This window comes from Rattus norvegicus, chromosome 2, assembly GCF_036323735.1.
Source record: "Rattus norvegicus strain BN/NHsdMcwi chromosome 2, GRCr8, whole genome shotgun sequence".
Lineage (NCBI taxonomy): Eukaryota > Metazoa > Chordata > Mammalia > Rodentia > Muridae > Rattus > Rattus norvegicus.
In genome coordinates, this window is record NC_086020.1 from 63,239,855 (window position 1) to 63,267,797 (window position 27,943).

The 27,943-nt window shown below is 46.3% G+C and overlaps 1 protein-coding gene across 9 annotated transcripts in view; it reads right to left on the minus strand.

The window, feature by feature from the left end:
• Positions 1 to 27,943, minus strand: part of Pdzd2 (PDZ domain containing 2) — a 385,871-nt gene that overhangs the window by 128,205 nt on the left and 229,723 nt on the right. Inside the window, exon 1 of one of the 9 annotated variants that reach the window (XM_039103093.2) lies at positions 15,026 to 27,603. The exons of the other annotated variants lie outside the window; for them this stretch is intronic. The gene's annotated coding sequence lies outside the window, so the exon portion shown is untranslated. Of the gene's footprint in view, positions 1 to 15,025; positions 27,604 to 27,943 lie in introns of those variants that run through there. 9 annotated transcript variants of the gene reach the window in all.

Consider the following 27,943-nt stretch of genomic DNA (forward strand, 5'->3'; position numbering starts at 1 on the left):
ACTAGCTGTATCAGTAAGCTCTGAGTTTGATTGAGAGAGTCTGCCTCAATGAATAATGTGGAAGAACGATGGGGGCTGGCTCCTGATATTAACCTTGGGGCTGCATACACAAACATGTGCCCCCCACACATACATGCTTGCCCACATGACACACACACACACACACACACACACACACACACACACACACACACACACACACTAATAGTAGAGAAGGAAGCAAGGTTATCGTTGAACTAACGAAACAGCTGGAACAGGCTTGTCTCCCTCATCAAGTCTCTAGGTAATTCTACCGCAGGAGGCGGAACAGCCGTGGTAAACAGGTATAGAGTCACTGAGAATGACTGAAACCACAAGTCTCCAGTGCTAACATTTTAATAAAGTCTTTTGTTTGCTTCTGCTAAAGTCTTTTCAATCTCCCCTTTTACCCTTTTAGGCCACACCTGGCCAACCTGTGAGTGCTGGCCTGTCAGGACACACTCTTCCCAGCCCGCTTCTCCTCAGCGCTGAGGCTCACAGAACTCTTGTAGCCCTATTCCCATGTTAGCACACTTTTACACTGGCCCTCCCCCCATTTTCCCAACCTACAGCTGTGTATATTGGGTGACTTCTGCTGTGGAAGCACATGCAGCTATCACCATGTGATGAATTCACATATTCTTTTAGTTTGACTTAATTCTTTATATTTTATGTACATTTTCTCTTTGTGCCTTCTTTCTCTAAACCCATGCAGTTCTGAGGAGACACTTGGTGGATGCCCAACACTGAGGCTAATTACCGTGAACTATGTATCTCTTCCTGGCCAGCAGGACCATTTCCTGGGGAGATGAATAAAGCTTTACTATAGGGGGAATCTGTATGTTGAACATCTGCAGCAGATTTTCACACATATTAAAAGCTGTCTGGTTTCAAATCAGACTTGGAACACAAAGGTCAAACCTCTGTCCTTCTGAAAAGGCTAGATCTGGTAGCTTTTTGTAGGTCAACAGAAGAGTTGGGGAGGCAGGCAGCCACTGCCTTCTGCACATAGAACAACATCCTGGGCTTGTATGTACTTGCTCACCCGTAGGATCCGCTCTACAGTGTGGTGGGAAAGTGACTGCAAAAAGAGCGGAGGGCGTGAAATGACTCACCAGTGGCTGACAGAGACACTGTAGTCAGGAAATGAGAAATTAGTGCTTTCATGGGAATCCTGATTCCTTCTCCCTGCCCCCAGTAGGCTGTTAATCCTAAGAAAGAGTTGCTTCTGATATAGAGAATCCATACAGAGCAGTGGTTCTCAACCTTCCTAGTGCTGGGACCTCCTAACCGTAACTTTGCTACTGTTGTGAATTGTAATATAAATATTCGATATGCAGGATACCTAATATGTGACCCCTGGGACAGGGTCATTTAACCCCCAAAGGGTTTGCAACCCACAGGTTCAGAACCATTGGTTGGGAGTCACTGAGCAGAGAGGGTGTCCTGGCAGCTTTTGCTTTGTTTTGTTTTTGTCAACTTGACACAAGTTAGTTATTTGGGAAGAGCAACATCAATTGAGAAAATGACTCTGTAAGACTGGCCTATAGGCAGGTCTGTAGGGGATTTTCTGGTCTAATGATTGGTGTTGGGGGGGACCCAGCCCCCTGGGGCTGTGGTCCTGGGTGGTACAAGGCTGAGCAAGCCATTGGGAGCAAACCAGAAAGCAGTGTTCCTTCACGGCTTCTGCTTCAGTTCCTGCCTCTAGGTTCCTGCCTGGAGTTCCCCTCTTGACTTTCTCAATGGTGGGCTGTGATGTTGACGTATAAACCAAACAAACCCTTTCCTCTTCCAAGCTGATTTTGGTCCTAATGTTTTAATTGCATCAATGGAAACCCTAACTAAGACACAGGGTAAGTGTCTGGGGATAATGTATCAACCCTGATACTGCCAAGACTACCGAACAATGATTAAGGACTCCGTGTGTTTCTCCCAAAAGCCCTTTTTTGGTGCCGGCATTTGACTTTCACATTCTCTTTTATGGGAGGTAGTGCAGATCTATCAATCCCTCCCCTTCTCACTTGAGCAAGTTAGGTAGTAAAGAGTAAAGCAGTCAAATAAGAGCCCAATGGGTATTCCAAGTGTCACAGTCTGCCGGCTGTGGAAACGTCAGGTGGTTCATGTCTCTAAGTTTGAGTCTAGGATGGAGGGCTAAGCTTAGGTTGAATTTATTCCAGTAACCCATATATGTGGGCATTTGACCATCACAAATCTACTACAATACACCAGAAATAAGATGGCCAAGGCCTAGAAGATGAGACAAGGAACCAGCTCTTCCTGTATTAACCATCCGTCTCCAGTCTGTGTATGATAGCCAGGCAGTTTACTTTCAAAGCCCCAGTTTTCTCACTCATAAAAGCAGGGATCTGAATCTGGGCTAACAAGTCTGCAGGAATAGTTTCCAAATTTGACTAAATAAAAAAAAAAATTGACAGGCTTTGTTTGTAGAAAATAAAGACATTGCTTTGTTCAATCGTGCATCTTCATCGTATAAAAACATTTAAGCAAAACAGAAAGGTATAGTTAAGACATGAGATCTCCATTGAACCCATTACTCACTGGGGACAAACTGACCATGCCACAAAGACATTCTGTGATGACCTCATGCGGAACTCCTCTGCACAACCAGGGCTCTAAGCCCACCCAGACCCATAGAGCCAGCAAACAGAGCCAGCAAACTATCTTGTGAACGGTCTATTAAGGGCACCCATACCTAGAACAGTTCTTGGGAACCAGGGACAACTACAAGCTAGTCCTAAAGATTGTATAGAACATACAATTGAGAACTGCTGGGGCCAATGAGAAGGCCAAAGGGTAAAACTGCCTTCTCTAAGCCAGTTGCGACTGCTGTGTTTGATCCGATCCCCAGAACCCACTTGGAGGAAGAAGTGATGAGATCTCTTGACAGCTGACCTCTCACCTTCATACATACACATATAACCACATAAGTAAATAAATGTTAAAAAAGAAAGGACCACCTAACATGCGTTTGTCCTGAGTAGTACGTCATTTCAGGACATTGCCTTTGGGTGGACATTGAAGTGCTTATTTAAAGGGGGCTGTGCTGTTACTGGGCCATATGTGTGGTCAGTCACTGACTGAAGCATGGCTATGTGGCACACGACTACAAAACAACACACATATCAAGGGGAATCTGCTCAGTAATGAGGCCTCCTGTGTTTCTCAAAATGGCGGGGAATCTTAGGGATATATGGAATTGTCCCACAGTGGGAAGGTCAACAGTAAGGATCACATTGTAATGGCCCCATCTCCCCAACTTCTCCCCTCAGAAACAATCCTCAGTGAAGGAATAAGTAAGGAACTGAGCAAATAAGAGTGCTCAGGAAAAACCAGATCCCACCGAGGAGAGCAATCAACATGGAGAAGAGTGGGTTGCGATATGTGGTGGTTTGTAATGCTAGGCCCAGGGAGTGGCACTATTAGAAGGTGTGGCCCCGTTGAAGTGGGTGTGACTGTGTGTATGTGGGCTTTAAGACCCTCACTCTAGCTGCCGGGAAGTCAATGTTCCACTAGTAGCCTTCAGATGAAGATGTAGAACTCTCAGCTCCTCCTGCACCATGCCTGCCTGAATGCTGCCATGCTCCCACCTTGATGATAATGGACTGAACCTCTGAACCTGTAAGCCAGCCCTGATTAAATGTTGTCGTTAGAAGAGTTGCCTTGGTCATGGTGCCTGTTCACAGGAGTAAAACCCTGACTAAGATAGGACAGGAGGAAGGGGTAGCAAGAAGCTAGTAAAGGCTATGCACACACTGAGGTCCTGATGTGATTCTTCAGCCCCATATACACCAAACAAACGACGTGAAGTCTTGCTTTCTGGAATATCCCTTATGACCTTTCCATGAGGAGTCCTCATTGTTAAGGAGCTCTCTCTGGAGAAGACAAGATTAAAGACGACAGAAACAACAAAAAAGAAAAGGAAGAAAAGAAAGATGGCAGAAACATGAAGCCACAGGGAAGATTTTTGTCCTTTATTGGGACTCTGTAATAAGCCTGGCTGAGGTTTGCTGGTGCCAGAGTCTGTGGAACCTGACTAGTGTCAGTCGGTCTCCAGGCAACTGATTACTTCCAGTGTGCAGTGTGTAGGCAAAATTGGATTTCTGGATCTCTGTAGCCGCACTGTGAAACCACAGTTGACTGTGACCTAAGAAGTTTCACCAAAAGCCACTGGCACACCCCAAGGGAGATGGCCCGTCCTTTCTGGGGGCTCTGAGGTAATATCATTAGAGAGATCTGCTTGGGTTGTGGAAGGTCAGCCCACCCCCTGAACCAAATGACTTTATCTTTAAATATCTGTAAACATCTTACAGAGATATACAATTGTATCATCGAATGATAAGCTTAATCAAATGTCCCTGAGGGAAGGAGCCACACACCACGCTCCTCAGTGTGAAGCATCTGGCCGGCCACACATGCAGCCGTTTTAGTGATAAAGCTGCCTTCTTCCAGGCATGTGGGTGGAGGTAATCAGCTACAGACCAGTGTTGCTTCATGGTTCATAGCTCGTGTGGTGCACTCCTGTCCGGAAAGCTCCGGAAGCCACCCTCTGAGGTTGGAGCTGTAGGGAGGAGTGTAGGTTTCGTCGGTCACATGGGGTGACACGTGTGCACACCTTACAAACTCTGCACCATCACCCTGTTAGTGTCTCAAGCTGGCCGTGGCTCTGGGCTCTAAATGAGGCAACATGTGCCCTCTGAAGTAGGTGAAGACAGCTGCAGGGCTTTGTCCAGTATGTCCCTATGTTGGGCCACCTGCACTTGTAGCCATGAATTAAGGCAGGTAAGCTAGTAACCACACTGATGTATCTTCAAGTTATAGGAAGTGAGTTTGAGGAAATCAAGCCCTCATTTGGACTGCTGTAGGCCATAGCCAGAGTACTCTATACTTGTCAGAAAAGCAGAAATGTCTGGCCCCACCCTAGACTTACTAAACAAATCTCCGTTCTTCAAGGTCCTCTGGTGATGTAGGCTAAAAGACACCACAGTGTCCTCTGCTCATTTTTTTCCTTGCCCTGCAAATGAAATTCTAAGCATACACCAAGTAGTGGAGCATTCAAGATAGGGGGAGAGGGGCTTCATCTTCTTCTCCTGGTTAGTTAGTGAAGTCTCAAAACAGTATTTTAAAAAATCATGTGAGTGTGTGTATGTGAGAGAATGTATGTACCAAAGGAGGCATGAAGAGGTGTCTGAGCCCGGGGAGCTGGGATTAACAGGTGGTTTCTGAGTCACCCGATGTGGGTGCTAGGACCCAAACTCAGGTCATCCGGAAGAGCAGCAAATGCTCTTAACTGCTAAGTCATCTTTTCAGTTCAATCAAAATGATATCACACACACACACACACACACACACACACACACACACACACACACACACACGGCTATTTAAAAGTGTATAATATTGTAACCCAGATGTGTGGCTTTGCTCACACATTAAATCTGAAAATATGGGTTGGGGATTTAGCTCAGTGATAGAGCGCTTGCCTAGGAAGCACAAGGCCCTGGGTTCGGTCCCCAGCTCCAAAAAAGAAAAAAGAAAAAAAAATCTGAAAATATGGCAGCAAGTTAATTATTAGACTCCCCCTGCCCCACCCTTGGTGAAACAGGGTTCCAGACCAGTCTCAAACTTGAGATCCTTCTGCCTCAGCCTTCAGAATGCTGGGGTTACAGGTGTCCCAGCCTAGTTGACGATTAAAGCAGGGAGGCACACAGAGGACACTGAGACACCTGCCTCAGACTCCCCCCCCCCCCCCACTCACTCAGGCTGGCCTCAGGTTCAGAGATCTATGTGCCTCTGCCTCAGGAAACATTACATTTGAGCTACATTTTGGTGCCAGTAAACATTAAATATTCCCCTTCTAGGTTCCGGCCACTTCCCACCCTTGCTCCCCTAAATCTCTTCATAGAATCTAGGTTAAAGAAGGATGCTTCACTTCTCTGCAGGATTAGGCACATGATGCACCAGGGTGAGGGGATGGAGGGAGCTGCATTCTGGGAGGCAAGGGGGGGGGCATAGGAACTCTGTGGGGGGGGGGCAGGAGGGAGGGCAACACTTGGGACGTAAATAAATAAATAAATAAATAAATAAATAAGTAAATAAATAAGGATAAGGATGCTTCAGGATCTTGTACAAAAAGAAAGAAGCAAAAAAAAAAAAAAGAAGGAAAGAAGGAAAGAAAGCAAATGCTACCACCACTGGTATCTATCCTGTCATTCACTAATCACTTCCATTGTGGTGATTTGAATGCAAATGGCTCTCATAGGACTGGCACTATTAGGAGGTGTGGCCTTGCTGAAGTGGGTGTGGCTTTGTTAGAGGAAGTGTGTCACTCGGGGTGGACTTTGAGGTCTCAGATGCTCAAGCCAGGCTTAGATTCTCCTCCTCTCCCTCTTCTCTCTCCCTCTCCCTCTTCCTCTCTTTCTCCCATCTGCTGATCCAGATGTAGAACTCTTAGCTCCTTCTCCAGTACCATGTCTGCCTAAAGGTCACCATGCTTCCTGTCATCCAGTACCAATTAAATGGTTCCTTATAAGAGTTGCAGGGGTCATGTGTCTCGTCAAAGCAAGAGAGCCCTACCTAAGTCACCCATCTGTCAGTTCTTCCAATTGTTTCCTCGGATAGCTGCACCTTTACCCTGTAGGCTTAGGTCACCTGGCTTCCTCCTCATGACCCTAATACAGACAAGCACTGTTAATGAGCACAGAGGATCCAACCCTCAAGTTGGCCTCTAACGCTTCTGAGCAGAGATGTCACACACCATTGCACAGAACATCCCAAGTAATCCCACTTCAAAGGGACTGCGCTGCCGGTCCCCCCCCCCCCCCCCCCCCGGGCATAGCCGCTTTCAAACAAATGTAGCATTAGAGCAATGGTTGACACTGAGCTCTTAACTGTCCCTTCTGGGACAGGCTCCCAGTCTCTTAGACCATAAGCATCTTTTCTGGGTGGTTTTCTCACCAAGAGAAAGTGACACTCCCTCCAGCCATGTCAACTGTGCTTCTCAAAATAAGATTCATTATCAGGAAAAGCCAAATCGATTTGTCTCTGCATTTCAAAACCATCTACCCACAGCATCTAAAACGGCTCTGCGGGCCAGTTCCCCTGCACCCAAAGTCCCACGAAAGCAATGGCGAGCTAAGCATCTCCCACCCCCGAAAGGAGCCTCTGACATGTGATGTGAACTCCTACAGAGCTAGCCATAGCTACAGAAAGTCTCTTGGAAAAAGAATGTCACGGGAGTGCTCAAGCAATGTGTTTAAAGAGAATTGCGAATTGGATACCGCCATATGTAACAATTTGTACACACAATTAACAACCCTGTTCCAGGTCTATGGGAGTACTGTGAAAAAGCTACTGCCTGCATTTCATCACTCTCACACACACACACACACACACACACACACACACACACACACACACACGTGTGGGGAGAGATAACACTCACATTAGCTTTTTCTTATTCAAGTTTGCTCACCCGAAAGAACTCCTAAACCATATCATATGATCGCCCTATATGGGCTCTTTGTAAAATGAATCCTTCTCTAGGTTGCTACTGATCAGTGTTCCGGGGCTCATAGCCTGGGGTGGTGAATTTCGGTCATCACATTTGGCTTCAGGGTTACCTCAAGAATCAGTGAAGTGTGTGTAGCAAGTGTCTATGAGGGTTTCCAGGGAAGACTGATGGGGTGGGGGTGGGGGTCAGCAAAGAGTGGAAAGGACATCTTGGATTTGGGTACCTCTTCACCCGTAATGACGGATGTGGGGTGTAAGGTGGTGGAGATGGTGTACAACAAAAGGACACTTGCTTGTGCCTCTCTTCCAGAGCAACTGTGTTCTTTCTGCTGCACTGCCATGGATTCCAGATCCCAGCTTCTGATGTGGGCTTACACAGCAGCACTGTTGGGGCTTCTGTGCTGGATTATCGAACTCTGTACTTCGTATGAAGGCTCCCCCGGCTCTCTGCTGCAGATGGCTACCATGGCTGATCATGTGAGCCCATCTCATGAGTTCACTCTTAAAATTACACATGCTCTTGGTAGTCCTCTAGAGAACCGTAGGATATAAACCTTAGCAAAAGCCAGAGTTGGGAGTGACTGGAGAATCAGCCTGCATACAACAAGAACCTGTCATAATAAACCACTCCACAGCAATTAGCACTGGGATGGCCACTGTCACTGGCTCAGAAAGGTGACTATTTGCAAGGCATGGTACCTTGACTTTGAGACTTCTCAGATTTTAGCATGACCTAGAGGTTGCTTTTGGAATGGATGAAGAGCCCATAGGAGAAAGAACTAAAATTGATAATACACTCTCCTCCCCTTTGGGAGTCCCAGTGACAACAACTGTATGTCATTCAAAGTGTACGTGTGTGCGGGTGCAGCTGAGACAGTGTCTCATTCTGCAGCTCAGACTGTCCTGGAACTCTGTCTTCCTGTAGCTCCTGATGGCTTTGGACCCATGACAATCCTCCTGCCTCAGGTCCCTAGGTGCCAGAGTTACAGGTATGAGCCACTAGGTCTGACTTATTTCTCCTCTTAAGAGTAAAATAACGGACTCTACTCAAATTTAAGATGTGATGCTCAGTGACTGCCAACCTAACAAACTCATTCAGAATATCAATTTAAAGGCCAGTGTGATGGTGGCACATTCATGTAATCCTAGCACTGGGGAGGTAGAGTCAGAAGAACCAGGAGTTCAAGTTTATCCTCAGCTACATTGGAAGCTTGAGGCTAGCCTGAGCTACATTACACACTGTCTCAAAAACAAAACAATCAGTCAAACAAACTAATAAAGAAGAATTTCTTATATCAGTGTGTGTGTGTGTGTGTGTGTGTGTGTGTGTGTGTGTGTGTGTGTGTGGTGGGGGGAGATTAAATTTGGAAGAGAAACATACTAGGCGATCCAGGAGAAGTTGGAGCAGGGGTAGGGTGGAAATGCTTATGGTATAATCTGTCTTAAGGTTTCTATTGCTGGGACAAGACATCATGATCAAAATGCAAGTTGAGGGGGAAAGGGTTTCTGCTTACACTTCCACAGCACTGCCCATCATTGAAGGAAATCAAGACAAGAACTCGAACAAGGTAGGAACCTGGGTGCAGGAACAGATGCAGAGGACATGGAGGGTGCTGCTTACTGGCTTGCTCATCATGGCTTGCTCAGCCTGCTTTCTTAGGGAACCTAGGGCCTCTAGCCCAGGGATGGCACCACCCACAATGGGCTGGGCCCTCTCCCATCAATTGCTAATTTTAAAAAATGCCTTAAGGGGCTGGAGAGATGGCTCAGAGGTTAAGAGCACTAACTGCTCTTCCAGAGGTCCTGAGTTCAAATCCCAGCAACTACATGGTGGCTCACAACCATCTGTAATGGGATCTGATGCCCTCCTCTGGTGTGTCTGAAGACAGCTACAGTGTACTCATATAGAATAAATAAATAAATAAATCTTTTAAAAAAATGCCTTATAGTCAGGTCTCACAGAGGCATTTTCTCAGTAAGATATATATATATATATGAATGAAAGTGGCAGGATTTATGATGAAATTGATCAGTCAGATGTACCCAGGTATGTTTCTCAGCTTTTATGTTCCAGTCTCTCTTGAATCGTTGGTTCACTTGAGGGACAGACTGAAGCCAAGCAAGCTCTGGCCTGTGCCTTACAATCTGAACTGAATCCTTTCTTGTTACCACCTTCTCTGCAGCAATTAGAAGTAACCTTTTCTGTTTACTTTCCGGGTCTTTATTGCTCTTCTGCCAACACTGTCACACATCTGTTACAATAAGATACATGTGATATTTTCCAACTCCAGGTGCTGGGCCGGCAGTCAGTACTCTACCCCACAGGCAGCCAACTGGCTAAACTTAAGTCTAATATGGTGTTAAGCTGGAGGCAAGATGGAATTTGGCTAGTCAAACAAGAGTGTTTTGGAAGGCTGACCCTTCTCTAGGTGACGGGTGAACACTTCCCCCCAGGAAGGGGCAGAAATAGAAGGAAAGGGCAAAAGTGAAAGATAGCTGTCCATGAAGAATAAAACCACAGACTCTGAGAGGAGTGTCACTCAAGGGGAGGTCATTTGCTCTCCTTGCATCATCACCTTTTGCTCCTCTGCCTCAGGGGCTTCCACCCGTTTCTGATTTGGATAGAGATCCTCAACTGTTAACTGTAGAAGGAAGGTAGAATGTTTGTAAAACTCATTTTGGGGGGTGGGCGGTTGTTGTGAGATAAAGTCTTGAGAAGATACAATGCAAGGCCTATCCGGTCCCTTAAAATCAGCCTACAACTGTGTTCTGTCTGTCCCCACCGTCCATCCAAATCTAAGTGAAACAGAGAGACTTCTGAACAAATGGATTCTACAGGCCATCCTGTATCTTTCTCCAAGTCACTTTCTGCTAACTTGCAATTTGGTTTCCCTCTCCTACGCTGGGAGAGGAGGGAAGTCAGTGTTGAAATTAGAAGGGCAGAGAAATGGGTCCTCCTGTATCCCATGTTAAATCTAGCCAATAGAATCTAAACCAGTGGTTCTCAACCTTCCTAATGCTAAAACTCTTCAATACAAGTTGTGGTGACCCCAACTATAAAATTAGTTTGTTGCTACTTCCTAACTGTAATTTTGCTATGATTATGAATCATAATGTAAGTATATCTAGGTTTTCTGAAGGTGACCCCCTATCTCCAAAGGGATCGTGACTCATAGATTGAGAAGCAATGCTCTAAACCCTGCTATTACTAAAAATGTGGGCTCTGGGTTGGTTCTTCTGTTAAGACAAGGAGTCACTTTCGGTACGGTCATGTAAAATGTAGGTGAACCGATTGTTCAGGGAGAAATCATGACAGGAAAAGCAGATCCCGAGACCCAGGTCACCTGCTTTCAGGGCCTGCACCTCACTCTAGAGGGAATCGCAGTATGTCCTCACGATCAGCCACACCTGAAACCTGGGGCAGACAAACCTGTGCGGGCCACAAAGCCACACAAAGATCTATCCTGTGGTGTACCACACAGTGCCTTCTCCTCCGTGCCATGGCGAAGATGCCAGGTGGGCAGGAAGGCCAGCATTGTGCTCTCCACGCCTTAAGAGAAACAAGGCAGAGCTGTCATGGAAGGATCTTGCATTGAATCATCCCTACTGCAGGAAATACACAGAAATACATTGGGAGGCCTTCATCTTTTTTTTTTTTTTTTCCCGGAGCTGGGGACCGAACCCAGGGCCTTGCGCTCCCTAGGCAAGCGCTCTATCACTGAGCTAAATGCCCAACCCCTGGGAGGCCTTCATCTTAAAGGTGGCAACAAGTATTTAGGGGATACAAAGTCAGTCAAATCTATTCTGCAGGCCACAGGGATGTGACATTGTTGATTCCCTTTCTATTGCAAATGTTCACATACTCAAAATCATCAATTGTATTTGGCTTGGCTGTTCCTCTCCTGTAGGTTTACAAAGCTTTATTTAAAAAGGATATCTATCGGGCTGGAGAGATGGCTCAGTGGTTAAGAGCACTGATTGCGGGTTGAACCAAAAAAAAAAAAAAAAAAAAAAAAAAAGCACTGATTGCTCTCCCAGAGGTCCTGAGTTCAATTCCCAGCAACCACATGGTGGCTCACAATCATCTGTAATGAGATCTGATGCCCTCTTCTGGTGTGTCTGAAGACAGCTACAGTGTACTCATATATATAAAATAAATAAAACTTTTTAAAAAAGGATATCTATCTATCTGTCTAAATCTGTCTATCTCTATAGAGGTAGATATAGGATATATATGATATATATATAATATATATATTTATATATGGATTATACACACACATAGATGGATATATATAAAGATATATATGTGAGTGTGTGTGTGTGTATCTCATTGTCAGAAAAAAAGGGAAAAGAAACAATAAATAAATGTCAGATTTCAGCCCTGTTTAAATAGCCAAAGAGAGAAGGCAGATGCCCTAGCCAAACATTTAATGCTGTGAAGTCTGCATAAATGAGTTGGCTCAATAAAGCTGCTCAAGGCTTCTAGGACCTACCTGTATCTGTATCTTTAAGACAGGAGTTGAAAAGACTCCTTCTGACCCTGAGATTTCAGGCAAACCAAGGCTCTGACACTTTGTGTCATTCATACAAAGGAAGCCCCCTGGGAACAGGAGCTGACCGATCATCCTCTTGCCCCACCAAGAATGGCCACAACAACAGGGCTTTAGCCTTTGGGGCAAGCTCCTCCAACTCCCTGGCCCAGTTTAGTGGGTTGGCGTCCAGTAGGATTGCAACAGTTATGCAAAATAGGTCTCTGAAGGTCTGAAATTCCGGTGCCTACAGGAACAGCAGGTTGCTTAATCTCCAGACTCAGAGCCAACCCCTTTGCTAAACATAGGCGAGGCTCTGTAGCTCCCATGGCAGATTAATGAGCCACCCGTCCTGGCTCCACCAACCAGCCTCCTCAGGGGTTACAGACGCAATCTTGTTGCCAGGCTTTGCCTCCTGTGAGGGACTGGACTGTTCACATTTTCACCCCTCCTCTCTTTTTTTTCATCAAGCTAAGCTCCACTCCCACCCTTCTTTACTGACAACATTCAGTCTTCAAATATGGGAGTTGGGGGGAGGATGGATGATTGAAACATCTTGGTGAAAAAAAACTTAATCTCAGGCTTTTCATTTTCCTTCTCAAACCCGGCCCTCCTTATGAAAGACTTCCTGTGTATCTGCAGTAGACAACAAGCTCCTTACAGAAGCCAGCCCTGCTTCCAGGCCTGCAGTTTTGACACAAGTTGAACATAAGCAAGGTCATCGGATTTTCTTTTTCCCTTATTAGACTCGACAGTAACAATGAGAAACTGTGTGTTACAGAGACCTGGGTGTTCATGGGAAGGCTAGCAAGCTTCCACTAAGTACGCTTAGGGATCCATAAGGAAACTTTGTTCTAAATGAGATACCATATTTAGTTAACTTCTGACACATAGTGTGTACATAGAGACATATATTACTATAAGAAGCATCTTTTGTTTTTGAAGTGGCAGTGTGAAATACTGAGGTGGCAGAAGTCTGGCCAGCATTGACTTGGTGGAAGAAGTGATGCTCGTCTAGTCAACGTGTGGCTGCTTCTGTGGCTCACAAACCAGGAGAGATGCAGAACCAATCAGTCACATACTCCATTGGCATGCTGGTATGCTTTGCCATTGACTAGACCCGCTACATATATTCAACTGCCTGGTCCCTGAACTACAACACAACCCTTTCGGAGGCAGTGGTGCCACTGAACACAGACCGAGACATGGCTTTCAAAACCACAGCCTATACAAACTGTTGGACACACAATGAGCTGTGCCCATCAGCTGGACACACTTTCCAAGAATACGGAGAAACAGTTTTTATTCTTTTTTTTTCCCCCGGAGCTGGGAACCGAACCCAGGGTCTTGCGCTTGCTAGGCAAGCACTCTACCACTGAGCCAAATCCCCAACCCGAGAAACAGTTTTTAAAAGACAGACTTTCTGCTAAGGGGTCAGAGAGTAAATCCGTGTTGTGAGCTATAAGTCTCTACCTTTGTTTCTCCAACTCTTTAAAATGTACAAACACATTCTTAGCTCCCAGGCCATATAAAAAACAGGCTAGAACAAGCTGGACTTGGCCCTTGGGCCATAATTTGTTGACCTAACTGCTTCCATAATGGGCCCTGTGGAAAGGGTGGTTCCTTAGCTCAGATCGAGTCACTGAAGTCACTATACTCGCTAACTGGGGCAGGAGCAGTCTGAAGGAAAGGTGGGAGATAATAAACCTTGGCTCAACAGAGCAAGGAGGGTAGGAGCTAGAGGTATCCTAAAAGCCTCCAAAGTGTTCCCTCTCTGTATAAGTTGGCTGTGGAATGCTGAGACACAGGAACGGAACAGCGATAAGGTGTCCCTTGGACCTAAAATCAAAACTAAAACATGGGCCATTATTGACCATAGTAAATAGCCCACCAATCAGCAGTCCCCAAAGCAGCTCCTATGGCTGCCTTCTCAGACACAGCTCTGCAGCTCACAGGCTTTCAAAGTTGCAAGCAAAGAACTCCCAAATCCAGGCTGCAGCTCGGTCACTACCTACCTCCGAGGCTCACCTCAGAGCAACCATGCATGTTATCCCTCACCCGCCCCAGGGTCAGCTCAATTTCACAGCATTCTGGCTTTTTCACTGGAGGGGAGGATCTCCGTCAGGTCAGCCCTGACACAAGGAGAAGCAAGGTCTGAATGGTTCTGAAAACCAGGCTGGGCTGGGCTCTATTTCTGTTCTGTTTCTCTTTATCACTGGAGTCCCGTTTCCCCACCACAGAGAGGATGTTCTGAGATTGGATACAACCACAGGAGACACAAATGTTTTAATTTTCTCCCTGTGTGGGTACAGCCAAGGCTGGCCCCAATAGAACATTCCCTGGTTCGGGGGTAAGGACATTATTGTGATAGCTTCCAGCCCTCCATGCACCCCTCGGCTGACAAATGTTCAGGATTCATACCATATCATCTCCCTGATTTCTCTTTCTGACTTAGAGGCTAGGCAGAGGCAGACAGCCTCCCCGGAGAAAACACCAGCACACACTGGAGTTCCACTCTGGATCCCAGTCAATTTCTGGATATTCCCCAGCTGTGAGCCAAACGCTGAATTAGCAAGCCCCTCTTTGGGTCTGAACTATTAAAATGTAACGATTGTTTTTTTTGAAACTTGAAAAATCAATTTCTGGTCAACTATCTTCCAAGTATTAGTTCTTAAACAGTGCCTGCTATTTATCATCTGCCGATTTAAAACCTGGTTTTAACTTACAGTCTGCCTGGTTTTACATGACTCGCTTTTAAAAGTTACCCTCAGATGATCAAACTAGTAACAAAGTAGTAACAGAAACACTTTCCTGACCAGCATCTCATGTCCTTTCTTGTTCATTTCTCAAATACTTGATTAAAAAGAAAAAAGAAAAAGCCGCTAGGAGTCAAAAGTTGTGGCTAGAGAGGAAATAGGACTAAGAATGGCTCGTCTGCTTCCTACCTGCATCGTAAGCTGCTCAGGTAAACACTCTCCACTGGGCTCCAGCAGCAACTTGTACAGGCCAGCTGCCAAACTTTGCTGTGTTTTCTTTCCCTTCTCCATTCAGATCTTCACAGAGGGTTACTAACTATCAACAAAAAAATGTGAGCCAGACCATTGCGTGCTCCAACTTCCTGCCAGTGCGCTCTGCGCTCCGCTCCGCTCTGCTCCGCTGAGCACAGAAAGAGATTCTCCTCCAGCTTCACCTGCTGAGCTCGGCCCCACCCACTCGAAGCACTCAGATCATTTTTCATTTATGAGTGCGTCCAGTTAAACGGTGTATGTGAGGGGACCAGCCACACACAGCTCTGCCAGTGTGTGAAATTCCAGACTGCTAAAAAACCACTTTAATTTTGGGGGAGCGAAGAGGGAAGCCAGCCCCTGGCAGCAGTCATGGGAGGTGTCCTTTTGACGGCATCTGTAGGTCAGCTCTGCCCTCAGCGAAGGACAGCTCATGATATGGACACAGACCACAGAGGTAGACTCCAGATTTCAGGCATGAACCAACAAAAATATACCAACAAAAATACACCAAGTGTGTCTTTTACATTTACTAAAAAAAGGGACGCCAGGAAACAAGCTGAGAATTTTTCCACCCAGTGACTCCTTCACAAGGAGCTAAGTATATTTTGATCTTTAAACGGCCAAGGTTTGTGGGTTGGATGTTTGCTGTGTAAGCATGGGAGCTGAGTTGGGATTGGCAACAGCCATGTCAAGGCCAGTGCACATCTGTAACTGCTGGAGCTGGAGTGGGAGGCAGAGACAGGTGGCTCTTAGGGCTCAGAGCCAGCTAGTGTTGCTGGTCCTAGACCTTAAGTGTATACGCACACATATACACTCATACACGAAACCGGCATTCAAATGGATATAAAAATGGGAGTTTATTTTATAATGAAATTCATTGGTACAGAAGGGCTACTTGTCTCCATGACAACAAAGCTCCACTTTTCTAATCCGGTTAATCCCATCTTCTATTTCAGACTATCAAATACAGAGAGGGCTGATTGGAGCACACGCTCCTTCTTGAACCTCAGCAAAGATGATTTGGTCTCTCGCCCTGACGTTATCAGGAAGTACAACTTTAAAAAAGAGGCTCCCCCAAAGCAGTACACGTACAACCCTGTTTCTACTCTATGGAAACAGCTTTGCTTTGCAGTGAAGTGAGGGGGTCTCCGGAAGTCCAGCCAGAGCCAAAGGAATTGGTAGCCCCAAGGCCTTGGCAGTAGGTTTGAAAAAGTGTGCATGAACGACTCAAAAGAAAATGGCTTATTGTTACCACAATATTAACAAAATTCTCACCAGGCACAATCTAGGAAAAATATCTTTTGTTTACTAGCTGTTCTCAGGCTACACATCCAGAAAGTCATCTTCTTTAATTTATCCATTTATTTTAGATTTTTATTCAATATAGTCACATCCCCCATACAAATTACACAGTGTCATAACCTATGTTTAGTCACCATAGAAGTTCGATTTTCAAAACTATTTTATTATATTGGGGCTGGAGAGATGGCTGGAGAGCTGCTCTCCTAAAGGGCCAGGGTTCAATTCTTGGAACTCACAAGGCAGCTCGCCCCTGTCTTTAATTTCAGTTCCTGGGGACCCAATGCCCTCTTCTGGCCTTTGCAGGCACAGATATACATGCAGGTGAAACATGTGCACAGTTAAATAAAATTTTAAAAGTTGTTTTTAGTAACAGCAACAATAACAACAAATGACAAAGGCAGGTAGATTTTTGCTGAGTTTGAGCCCAGCCTGGTTAGTCTACATAGTGATTTCTAGGACAGCCAGAGCTACAAAACAGAGAAACCAGGTCAGTCGGTCAGTCTGTCTATCTGTCTGTCTGTTTCTTTCTCTGTCTCTCTGTCTCTGTCTCTGCCTCTGTCTCTCTCTCTCTCTCTCTCTCTCTCTCTCTCTCACACACACACACACACACACACACACACACACACACACACACACACACTCACACACAATATCTCTCCAAAGGAAACTACACGGTCCTCCTCATAGCCCACACATCTGTGAGGAATCTCCGGGTGGCTTCCCTTTACAGTCAGGCCCACCTGTGCTGTTTCCCTGGTGGGTCAGATAGAAAGAAATACTAGAGGACAAGCACTCAATTCAATGAGTGACATGCAGCCCAGAGGCTAGACTGGATGGTGGACTTTCCTCCCTGCTTTGGGAAAGCTCACTCTCCTACACTGAATTTACCATTAGAAGGAAGCCTGGTCCTTATACTAATTTATTTATTTTTACTTTTTTTTTTTTAAGGAGTGGAGGAAACAGGGTCAACATGTTCTTGGCCCATGAGAAAACTCCAGTTGTGGTGACACGCAAGTCGTGTCTACTGAACATTCTATCCGTTTGTGAGGGCTGCCAAAAATCTATAGCAAAACCAGTTTTCCCACCTCTCTGTCACATTTTCTCACCAGAGGCTGGGCAATGCACAGCACCGAGCTTCGCTTCAAGGGCACTGCTGCTGTGTTCACTGACAACACCACCTGGTAGCAATTTACTGACAACATCACCCCGTAGCAAGTGCAAGAACCAGCCACCATTTCATCCCTGGTTTCTGAATTGAATCCTCGCTGACTTCCTGTTACCACAGGAAGTAGTCGTGCGGAACTCACCTTGGTTCCTGAGATCAGACACTCCTGTGTGCTCACCTCCTACTGGATTCACACCTTCTGTGACCTGGGAGGGACCCTAAGAACCATTTCCTCATACCTCCTCACCAAGTGGATGTGACAATAGGCCCAGGGAGGGAAGAAAGCTTCCCTGGTGGAAATGCTGAGATTAGAAGGCAGGACTGACTTTAAGGTCTGGACTGGGAAAGTTGCTATGTGGTTCTGTCTCCTAGAAATGACAGGGAAGCTTCACCCGTGATACCTCAACAATATGGCTGCCTAAACATGACCTGAAGAGCCACAAACAACACTGACAGTCACGTTAACATGGGGGTGGGGATGACTGTCGCAGTGCTTTGCTCATATTTAAAGAATTAGAGCAACTAAGGGTTTCACAGGGATTAGCCCCCTAATTGGTTATCTAATACCAAATGATCAGGCCTGAAATCATATATATGCAACACTAAGCAAATTGAGCAGGTTGTATTTATATATTTATGAACACATATAAACACACACACACACACACACCTAGGTGGTTGGTGTCTGAAAAATTGGGGTTTTCTAACCTTCACATGGCACAAGCATGTATGTGCACATACATCTGCAACTACACTAGCCACCCCCCTACTCCATACATATGAGTAGCACTGACCACAATAGTCAAACGGTGGAAACATGGAAGATATCCACCTCTGGATGAATGGATAAACAAGGTGTACTATGTACAGACAACAAATTCGCCATTCTCCATCCTCTGCCTCCCAGGTGCTGGGATCCTAGCCCCATACCTCCATGTCCCGCCCAGAGTTTCATTCTTGAAAACCCAAGTTCTGGAGACAGCTGCTATGAGTGTTTGTGCAGCAACGTGAATATGCTTAAAACCACAACTCTGGGAACGAGAAGAGGTCGAAACGGCAACATAGTCATACTTTTCAGAAAGCCAATGGAAACTGACTTTTCCTGCCTCTTCTCCTTAGCTTTTCCGTAGCTGCCCTTCCCAGTTCTAGAACTGTCATGCTTATTATGAAAATCAAAAAAATGAAAAGGTGATCACGTGTTACAAGTTAAAACTTACAAACAGCCTTGAAAACAATCTGTTCCCTATCCCTCAACCCAGTGTAACCCAAACAAAGCCGTGTGAGCAGGCAAGGTGCTGTTTCCCTGTGCTGAGATGAGAGGTAATAATGTAGACGCTGCTGGGGAACACCCTGGATTGTGCAAGCCAGGAGAGCTTTGGCCTGCAAACTCGGGAGGCTCGGCTCCCTTCTAACTACTGCCTGATGCAGTGTTTACGAGTCAGTGAATTCCACATGTCCACAGTCTGTTCCTCTTCTCCTGAGGCCCGCATGTAGCGGCAGCCCTGGTGCCTACCTCACATCAGGCAGATGGACATCAGCATCTCACTGGTCACTGGACAGGGATCAGTTTCTCAGCTGTGGGATCTGTCCAGTTCTTGACCAGCGCTTGCAGCCCAATTTCTAGCTGCCCTGCTGCCTGGTATCTGGGTTCTAGCTTTTTTATCATCATAGTTAGTTACAGCACATAAGAGTGAGCTGACTCTCGGTGGACAGCTCTCCTCTGAGCTCTGACCAGCCTCTGATGGCTGCCCATCTCTCATGGGATGCTCAATAAATACAAAAACCCATGATACCCTCAAATAAAACCTAGCATGCTCTTCCTCAAACACATTCCCGCTCTTCCAATCATTGCTACTCCCGCCACTCACCTGAGTTTTCTTCCCTCTCTATTTCTGGCCACCTACCCCTTCACAGGTTAAGGCCTTGATTCCTAACTATTTCTCACTTAAGTGCCCACCCCCACCCCTCCATCCCATCTTGTACACAGATACTTGAGTGCACATGTAGATCAGTTGGACATGCTCTACTGATGTACCACTGTGCATAGAATAAAACTTCCCCTCCTTCAGACAGCATCTAAGACTATTCTTGAGCTAGTCTAATGCCTTGTGAAGAAACATGCATACTGAGACTGGAGGTGGGGGGATGAGGGGAGCGAGCGCAAGCGAGCTCAGGGATTAAGAGCATGTACCACTCTTCCAGAGGACCTGGGCTTGTTTCCTAGAACCCACATCGAGACTACCTGTAACTCCAGCTCTTGGGGATTCAGTGTGTGTATGCTGGAGAGCACGTCTAGGGTCCCCCACATACTAAGCAAGTGTTCTATCGCTGAATTATTCCATCAGACACACATTTTTTTAGTTGTTATAACTGGGATGGAGGGAGGGGTTGCTACTGGTATCTAGTGGTAGGAACCAGAGACGCTGCTAAATATCTGTAACATGCAGGACAGCCTCCTACAACAAGACTCAACCACAGCATGCGCCTCGTGGGGTCTTGGGACACCGCTGTACACTGTACTGTGACTGCTTCTCGATCTGGGGACCACAAGCATAAATGTTGGTAGGGTACAGAAAATTAAATGAATGAGCGAGAACCTGGTCAGATAAGCATGACAGACATCACCAGGCAAAGTAGGCGGTAAAGGCTTTCTAAGAAACACAGACAAAGTCCCCAAACATGGCTCTGAGTCACACGATGTGTGACAGGTTCACATCTTCTACAAGCCTTCTGGGCTATGGTGGGAAGTGATTTCCTCTCTGCTTATTCCTGTTTTAAATTTTAAATTACAGTTGTTTTTATTACACACACACATATATGTCACACACACACACACACATATATGTCACACACACACACACACACACACACGTCACAGTATGAATGTGGAGGTCAGAGGACAACTTGCAAGAATCGATTCTTTCCTTCCAACATGTAAGTAAGGTTTGGTGGTGGCATTCAGGTTCGGTGAGAAGCACCGTTACTGGCTTAGCTCTCCCACGGGCTACCTGGCACTCGTTCTAATGATAAGGCCGGGACGATACTGAAGTAACATTCCTCCTATTTCCCTTCAGGATCCTGCATGCTCCTAATGTCTAATAAAGAAATGAGAAAATAGGACAAAACATTATCTGCTTTTTAAAAGAATGAATTTTAGTGTGTGTGTGTGTGTGTGTGTGTGCGTGTGCGTGTGAGTGCTTGCACACGCTGGTGAGCACACGGTTGAGGCTGTGTAACGTGTACCTGGGTACACACAGGGAGGCAGAGGACAGCTTTGTGGAGTCGGTTTCCTCCTTTCACCTTTATATGAGTTCCAGGGATGGAACTTGGGTCACCAGGCTTAGTGGCAAGTGCTTCCGGCCACCAAACCATCTCACAGGCCCCGGTTTTGCTGTCTTTTTCAATTTCCTTCTTAAGGGATCTTTCTCGGTTTCCTAATGATCTTAATCTAGTTTTTCTAAAAATAGATTCTATAAAATATCATTTGAGGGAGAGAGACGCTCTGTGCAAGGAAGACTCCAGAGAAATGCGTTTAGAACGTGCTGCTACCTGGCTCCTCCGTTATCTGCTGTGTCCAAATCCCCTTTCTGGAGTTCCCACCCCTGCCTGTTTGTACCACATTTTTTTTTTTTTCCGGGGCTGGGGACCGAACCCAGGACCTTGCGCTTCCTAGGTAAGCGCTCTACCACTGAGCCAAATCCCCAGCCCCACCACATTTATTAATATTCCTGGAACAAGCACTTTGAGAGCTTTCCGAAATGTTCCTCCATATCCTCGTCTGTCGTCGACGTCTTCCTTTGGCATGGGGTACTTGGTGTAGATTCCCAACTACGCACAAGAAAGTTCCACCCGAGACTCAGCTCTCTCGTTCTTAGCCTCCTCTCTTCATCTAACGAGTGACCAGAGTGAACATGGGAGACGGTGACGAGGGTCACGCTAGGTACAGGGAAGGCAAACGAAGAGGAAACACATAGTGACCTGTGCACCTTGGTCCTCAACAAAGACAGCCATCCTCAGGGCTACTGGTCATCCTTTAGGTGGCTTCTCAGAATCAAGGCCCAGTCATGAGGATTGAATCATTTCATGATAGCCACACTTCCTTCAGACATGGCTGAAAAGGACTAATCTCTTTTTGGTAAAGACAAGTCTAACTTCAGAAGAACAGAGTCCTCAGGCCTTACCCCACCCATCCCTACCCGGCAAATGTACACCTGGTATTCGACCTGAGCGCCTAAGTGGAGCAGGTGGAGGGTGGTGGAGGAACCACATAGCACATGGTTAGTGCTAGGCAGTGGAGAGGGAACCTGGGCAGAGTCGGTATTTAACAAAGGTCCCTCTCCCTTGTTACTCTGCTGCAAACGTGTGGTAAAAATGCGAGAAGCCTCTGTGAATTAAAACAGTAACTTGTTTCTGTGGCTATTCAGCCCCTCCCCCATGCTCTTCCTCAAGCCCAACAGAGGCAACACATGACTCCTGGCTGTCAGCTTTCTGAGTTTACCACAGCATCAGTATGATCAAAAGGTATCAGAGTGTTTCTTTTACAAGTGGAGGAGCGTGGAGGGAGCCCTTGGAAGAAGTCGTTCTAAAGCCACATACGATTCAGTGACATGTTTGGGCTCAGAGCTACACTATCGAGGTACTTATCACCTTAACCCTGAAGAATCTCCTAGAATCACAGATGTGTCTGTGGTTGTGGGAACTTAATTCATAAACCTGCAGCTTTCTGATGCCACTGAGGAAGTTGGGCCGTGTACGTAAACTTCTTTCCCGGGGCCTCCAAACAATCAGGTTTTTGTTTCTCCCCTTTCCTTCCCACAAGAAGAATTTCTAGAAATAATTGGAGGCGATTTCCCATGGGAATAAGGGGAGAGTGACTTCCAGGTCTTAAACCTTATCTAAAGCAGCTAGAAAACAAAGGGCCCAGCAGTTTGCAGCCTACCCAGAAACAATACAAAGGCTGCCAATTAAAGGCTGCCAAGGCGTGAAACTTCCGAGACTCCTAATACTTGAGAGAACTGTGGGCACTAGGATCAAGCCACTCTGGTTTGTGATCAACTAAGAAAGAGGGTAGCCCGGTATGATGAGGCACCATTGCAATGCCAGCCATCCTTGAGGCTGACCAGGAAGGACCAAGCTCAGTAGCAGCCTGGGCAAGACAGTGAATGCAAGGCCAGCAGAAGCTACATAGCAACAGTGTCTCCAAAAGGAACAAAATAACAACCAAAGAAACATGTGGGCCTTCAAGCAGCTATCAACGCTCCAGGCACTGCAAATGTAGAAGCAAATAACTCTCTGGTGGGGGTGTTGTTTGTGAAGGAGCGGTAAGCAGCATTAAAGAAGGGCGTATATTAAAAATAAGTGCTTTATTTCACTTCTCTAGAAAAAAAGAAAAAAGAGTAAGCATTACCAAATGACTACGTGCGACTACAGCAACCGGGGCTTATTAGTAACCAGGAAGCCTCCTCAGACAGAGGACAGTGTATTTGCCAAGCTTGGGCTCCAGTACTGTAATAACATGGTCGTGGCCCCAAGGTGTGCATTGATGAAGTGACACTATAGTGGTGTGGACTGTCCACATCTCAGTCTCCTCTCTGCCATTTCAGTGTACAGCCATCACTAGCCAGACTACACATGGCTCTCCTGGCTCCAGAAGTTCCTGGTTTAATTGAAAGTGACAACAGGGAAACGGGGAAAGAGAAACGGAACTCTGAGTGCATAGCGGTGTTAAAGGACTCAGAAGTCAGTGTTGAAGGGTTTCCAGAGGGGCTGCCAGCTCCAATCAGGCCACTGGGTACTTGATGAGGGCGGAACAGAATCACACATCGCCCGGGACTTCCCCGGAAGAGAGACATGAAAACACTAGTCATCTCCTGGGTCAGTCCACCATCAAGAGCTGGGCTGGAAAAGAGCTGCAACTTCCTTCTCAGGAGTAAAATCATCTTCAGCTTTTAAAATGTCTGGATTAATTCCTGGTTAGGCACGAATCAGGTCCTACTTCCTCTTTTACTGATAAAGGCAAAGAAGAAAAAGAGGTGTAAAGAATAAGGTGGCTGTAAAATTAAGAACGTAAGCCCAAGCTAGCAGAATTTGCTTCTACTTAAAAAAAAAAAAAAAAACTAGTTCAGGGGTGGAGAGGTGGCTCAGTGGTTAAGAGTGCTTGCTGCTCTTGCAGAGGACCTGGGTTTGGTTCCCAGTACCCATACCAGGCAGTTCACAAGTGCTTTTAAGTCCAGTTCCAGGGGATCAGAGACCCTCTCCTGGCCTCTGAGGGCACCAGCACAGACACGTGGTGAGCATGCATACACGTAAGCACTTACACATCTACCGCCTCTAAACCTCTAAGCACCAGAGAAGCGTGGGAGTTGTGTGTATGCTGTTATATACGAGGGTGAATTCTAAAACCGCCAGAAAGATGCCCATGGGCATCAGATGCTTCTTTCTCTGTCTTGACGTCCTTTGCTTCTCAGCCAGATGACCATGGGAAGCTGGCCTTTCCACCTGAGTGTACTAGTGACAATTCAGCTCCATGTTGCCTTTCCTTTCTTTCCTCCAAGGACCCCCTACCCCTCCTGCACACCTTTACTCTAAGCTCTTAAGAAAACTTACTACCATTTCTCTTTTCTTTCTGTATGTTCTCCAGTGGGAGTGAGGAAATTTCCTGTCTTTCCTAACTCCCAATGGCCATGGGTTTATAATATGCCCACTGCCAGGCACAACCACACACATCCCCACTCCAGTCCCGTGGCCCTGTGGCTTTCCCTGGATGCTAAGTGACTCTGACTATGGCTACCTAGTGTTTGGACCCCAGGTTCCCTTGCCACCTCCGCCTAGTATTCTCTGCTTTTCACAGAGGCTGCGGTGCCCCTCCACATCCGAGTGCTGGCACCAGTCTTCATTAGTGCCCTCAAACCCTTGCTAGCACATGGCACCTATGTCTGCCAACAATGCTGTGCAGTTTACAAACACACATGAGACCACATGTCTGCTATGGTGCCGATCCACATGGAGCCATCTGTAAATTCTGATAAACACTCTGATACTTACATCTCTCTCCTATTTCACACTCCGTAAGCCTCTGCTCCTCAAGCTCCTGGATACAAACTTTTAACCGCTTCCCCCTGCACCTCCCCTGCAGTCCCTTAGACAGGAGTGCTCCTTATATCCTGGAACTCATAGAACAGTCTGGCCTTGAACTCACAGAGATACACCCGTGTCTCCTTCCAGACTGCAGTCATTAAAGGCATGCACTGCCACTACCACCCAGCTGAATGATATCTTTAATCCACCAACACCCAGAGATCCTACAGGAAAACAATTGAGCACGTGCAGGTCACGGTCTTGCAAAAGTGACCCTCTAATCACAACAAGCCCAGCCTAAAAATAGACGCACCTGGCTTAGGACACCCAAAGGTCTCAGGAGGCAAACGCCACCACACCTAGCTCACATGGCCTTGATTGCTGAGATGGGACAGCCTGTGCCCCCAGGGTATGAGGCAACTCAAGGAAAAACAGGTGTGCATACTCACCTCTGACTCTAAGACAACTGGGGACCCAGTGGGAGGAGAAGTTGGGCCTCTTCACCTGACTGAGGACACACAAAGGCATTCTCCCAGGACTGATAAGACAGTGTCATTTATACCAAGGTAAGTGACACAGAGAAGTAAGGCCTTGCACATGGCCGCCTATCTCTGAGTAACACCAAAAGTTGTGGTACTGCTCTGCAGGGCACCCACAGCCCTCATATAGACAGATACAGCATTCTGTTCTAGGACAAACGATTAAGGCCTTATATTTTGCAACCCAGGATTCTACACCTGAAAAACACCCAAGGCAAAACCAATGCTAGACAGACAAACAGATAAACCTAGACACACAGATTCCAACACGAAAAGCTCCAGTTACTTGGATTCAGTCTTTGGAGTTCATGGACAGTTATCATCAGTGGGAGTACATGAGGGCCCAAATTTCACATTTCTTTTTCCATAGCTCCCCAACCTATGTTTCTGATCATCACAGCCCCTGTAAACCAACCTCCAACAAACATCCCTTAAAAACAGAACGCTGGGCTAGGGGCATAGCTTATTTGGTAGAGCATTCACTCAGCATGAGTTCAAATCCCCCAGCGCTCACTACATTGGACATGGCAGTGAAATCCCAGTACTAGAAGGCAGAAACAGGATCAGTGAAGTTCAAAATCATTCTCAGCTCCACAGTAAATCAGAAGCCAGCCAGGCACACGTAGATAGATACCCGTCCTACAAACCGAACCCCAGCAGCTGTGTTTAGGAGTATCTGGACACAGCTGTGGGCTGAAGGGGCACTGTAAAAACTTGTTTTCCCTCAAGACAAAATAGAGACGGGAACCAGCTCTGAGAAGGCCTAAGTCCCCACTAATTTGTCTGTAGACTGATAGGTTCCTATCTAGAAGTCAAAGCGTTATCTATGGGGCTAGAAAGAAGGCTCAGAGGATAGAGGGCTTACAGTGCAAGCATGAAGACCAGAGATGGAATCCCAGATCCATATAAAGACCCAGGTGGGTATGGTGGCCTGCTTATATCCCGAGCATGCAGGCAGTGGAGACAGGAAATCCCCAGAACAACCAGGCTAGCCAGACTGGCTGCAATGCAAGCTCAGTTTCTGCCTCGGTATATAAGGTGTTGAGCAATCAGTGTCAACTTCGGATGTCTGCGCTTACCTGTGCACGTGCACAAGTGCCTTGGCAGCGACGATCAATTAAAAATTAAAAATTCAAACAAGACATGTTTACCCAGAACGCAGGTATCACTGCAGAGTTCTACCAACACCCAGCAACTTTTCAGCTTTTTACAAATTTATTTGTAAAGAAAGGGGTCTTAGTAATTCACCCCCTCCATCAAGTTAGTCTAACCTTTTAACACCACAACACAATGCTGTCATCTGCAAAGTTCCAACTGAGACCCAGGAAGAGGAATCATCAAAAGATAAGCAGAACTGTGTCTGTGTTTACAATTTTGTATTGGGCCGAATTCATATCCAAACCTGGGTACGTGTATCCCAGGTATGTGTGTTTGCGGACTGCAGAGTGGACATGTCTACTAGAGCTTCTAAAAGAAACAGCAGTTCTCTCTGAAACGGTGACTCTTAGGGACAACTAGGTAAGTATTCACTACTCAAGGCCTTCTCCATACCCTACATTCTGCAGATCTCAACCTCCAGGTCTGCCAATTCCCACCAGGCCTATCATAAATATTTCATGCTGCCCCACTCCCTACAAGCACAGTAATGTCAGAATCACTGAGGCCGCTAGCCTGAATTCTGGCTTGCTTCACCAGCTTTCTGTGTCAACTCTGTGAATAGGAAGTCATCATGTCACAGCACAGCCTTGATTTCAACAGGACCCCAGCTAAACTACTGCCTGGTTGCTTCATCTAGGAAAATGGTACCTATTCCACCCCATCCGCCTCTCTCACGCTTTAGTCTGTCCTTCCAAAGTCTCATAGCTGTCCCGAGACATGAGCCCCCTTCTTGTGAATTTTCCTTTTCAAAGCAGGAACCTTGTGTAAAGAGGAATTGTGAGGAATGGCTCACTGGAAAGGACTATACAATAAAGTCTTATGGTTAGTGATTGAAAAAAAAAAAAGAAAGAAACCCAGTTTCTACTGGGGCTGCTTGGACATATGACACTTGAACTGGGAATTCCCTCAGCTTTTTAATTCAGTGGTCTTGTGGTTTGGTAGCCACCAGAAAAGTTACAGAACATTGGCATTCCAGTCACCCAGATGCAGCTACAACATCTGCCTCCAGTTCTCAGAAGCACAGAGAAGCTCCAAGGTGGGGGGAGGGGATGGAGAATGACCCAATTAAAATGCAAATGAGCCTGCAGATTGTTGCTGCTAAATGGACCCTGAAGGAAAATTAATACACATATTGCAAGCCCTTGGCAAAATCAAGAATTGAAGGCACCCAGAAAATGCAAATTGAAATCCTGACGATGGCTTTATTTCTAACAATACATAACCTCTAAACTCTAGTCCTAGCCATCAAAGGTGTTAAAAGAAACAGATAGTTTTCCTCCCCCCACCTCCCACCCCCACCAACCCATTCTGACTTATTTAAAACTTTAATTTGCTTATTGACCTGATGATGTAAAATGACCACATAATGGCCAAAGTAAGAGAGGCAGAAACCTTCATTGGCAGCCAAGAGCTGTGTGGGAACGGGAGGGAGGCTGGGAACAGGAGGGAGGCGGATGGAAACAGCCCCACCCAGGGGAGCCATGGTTTCTCAAAGGGATAGGAGGTTAACACTGTAAGATTATGCAGCAGGCACCACATCCTAAGTTCGAGCATTTATTTCTTACAGGTTCCTGGTCTCTTCACTTTTACAGACAAGAGAACTGGTTGGGCAGA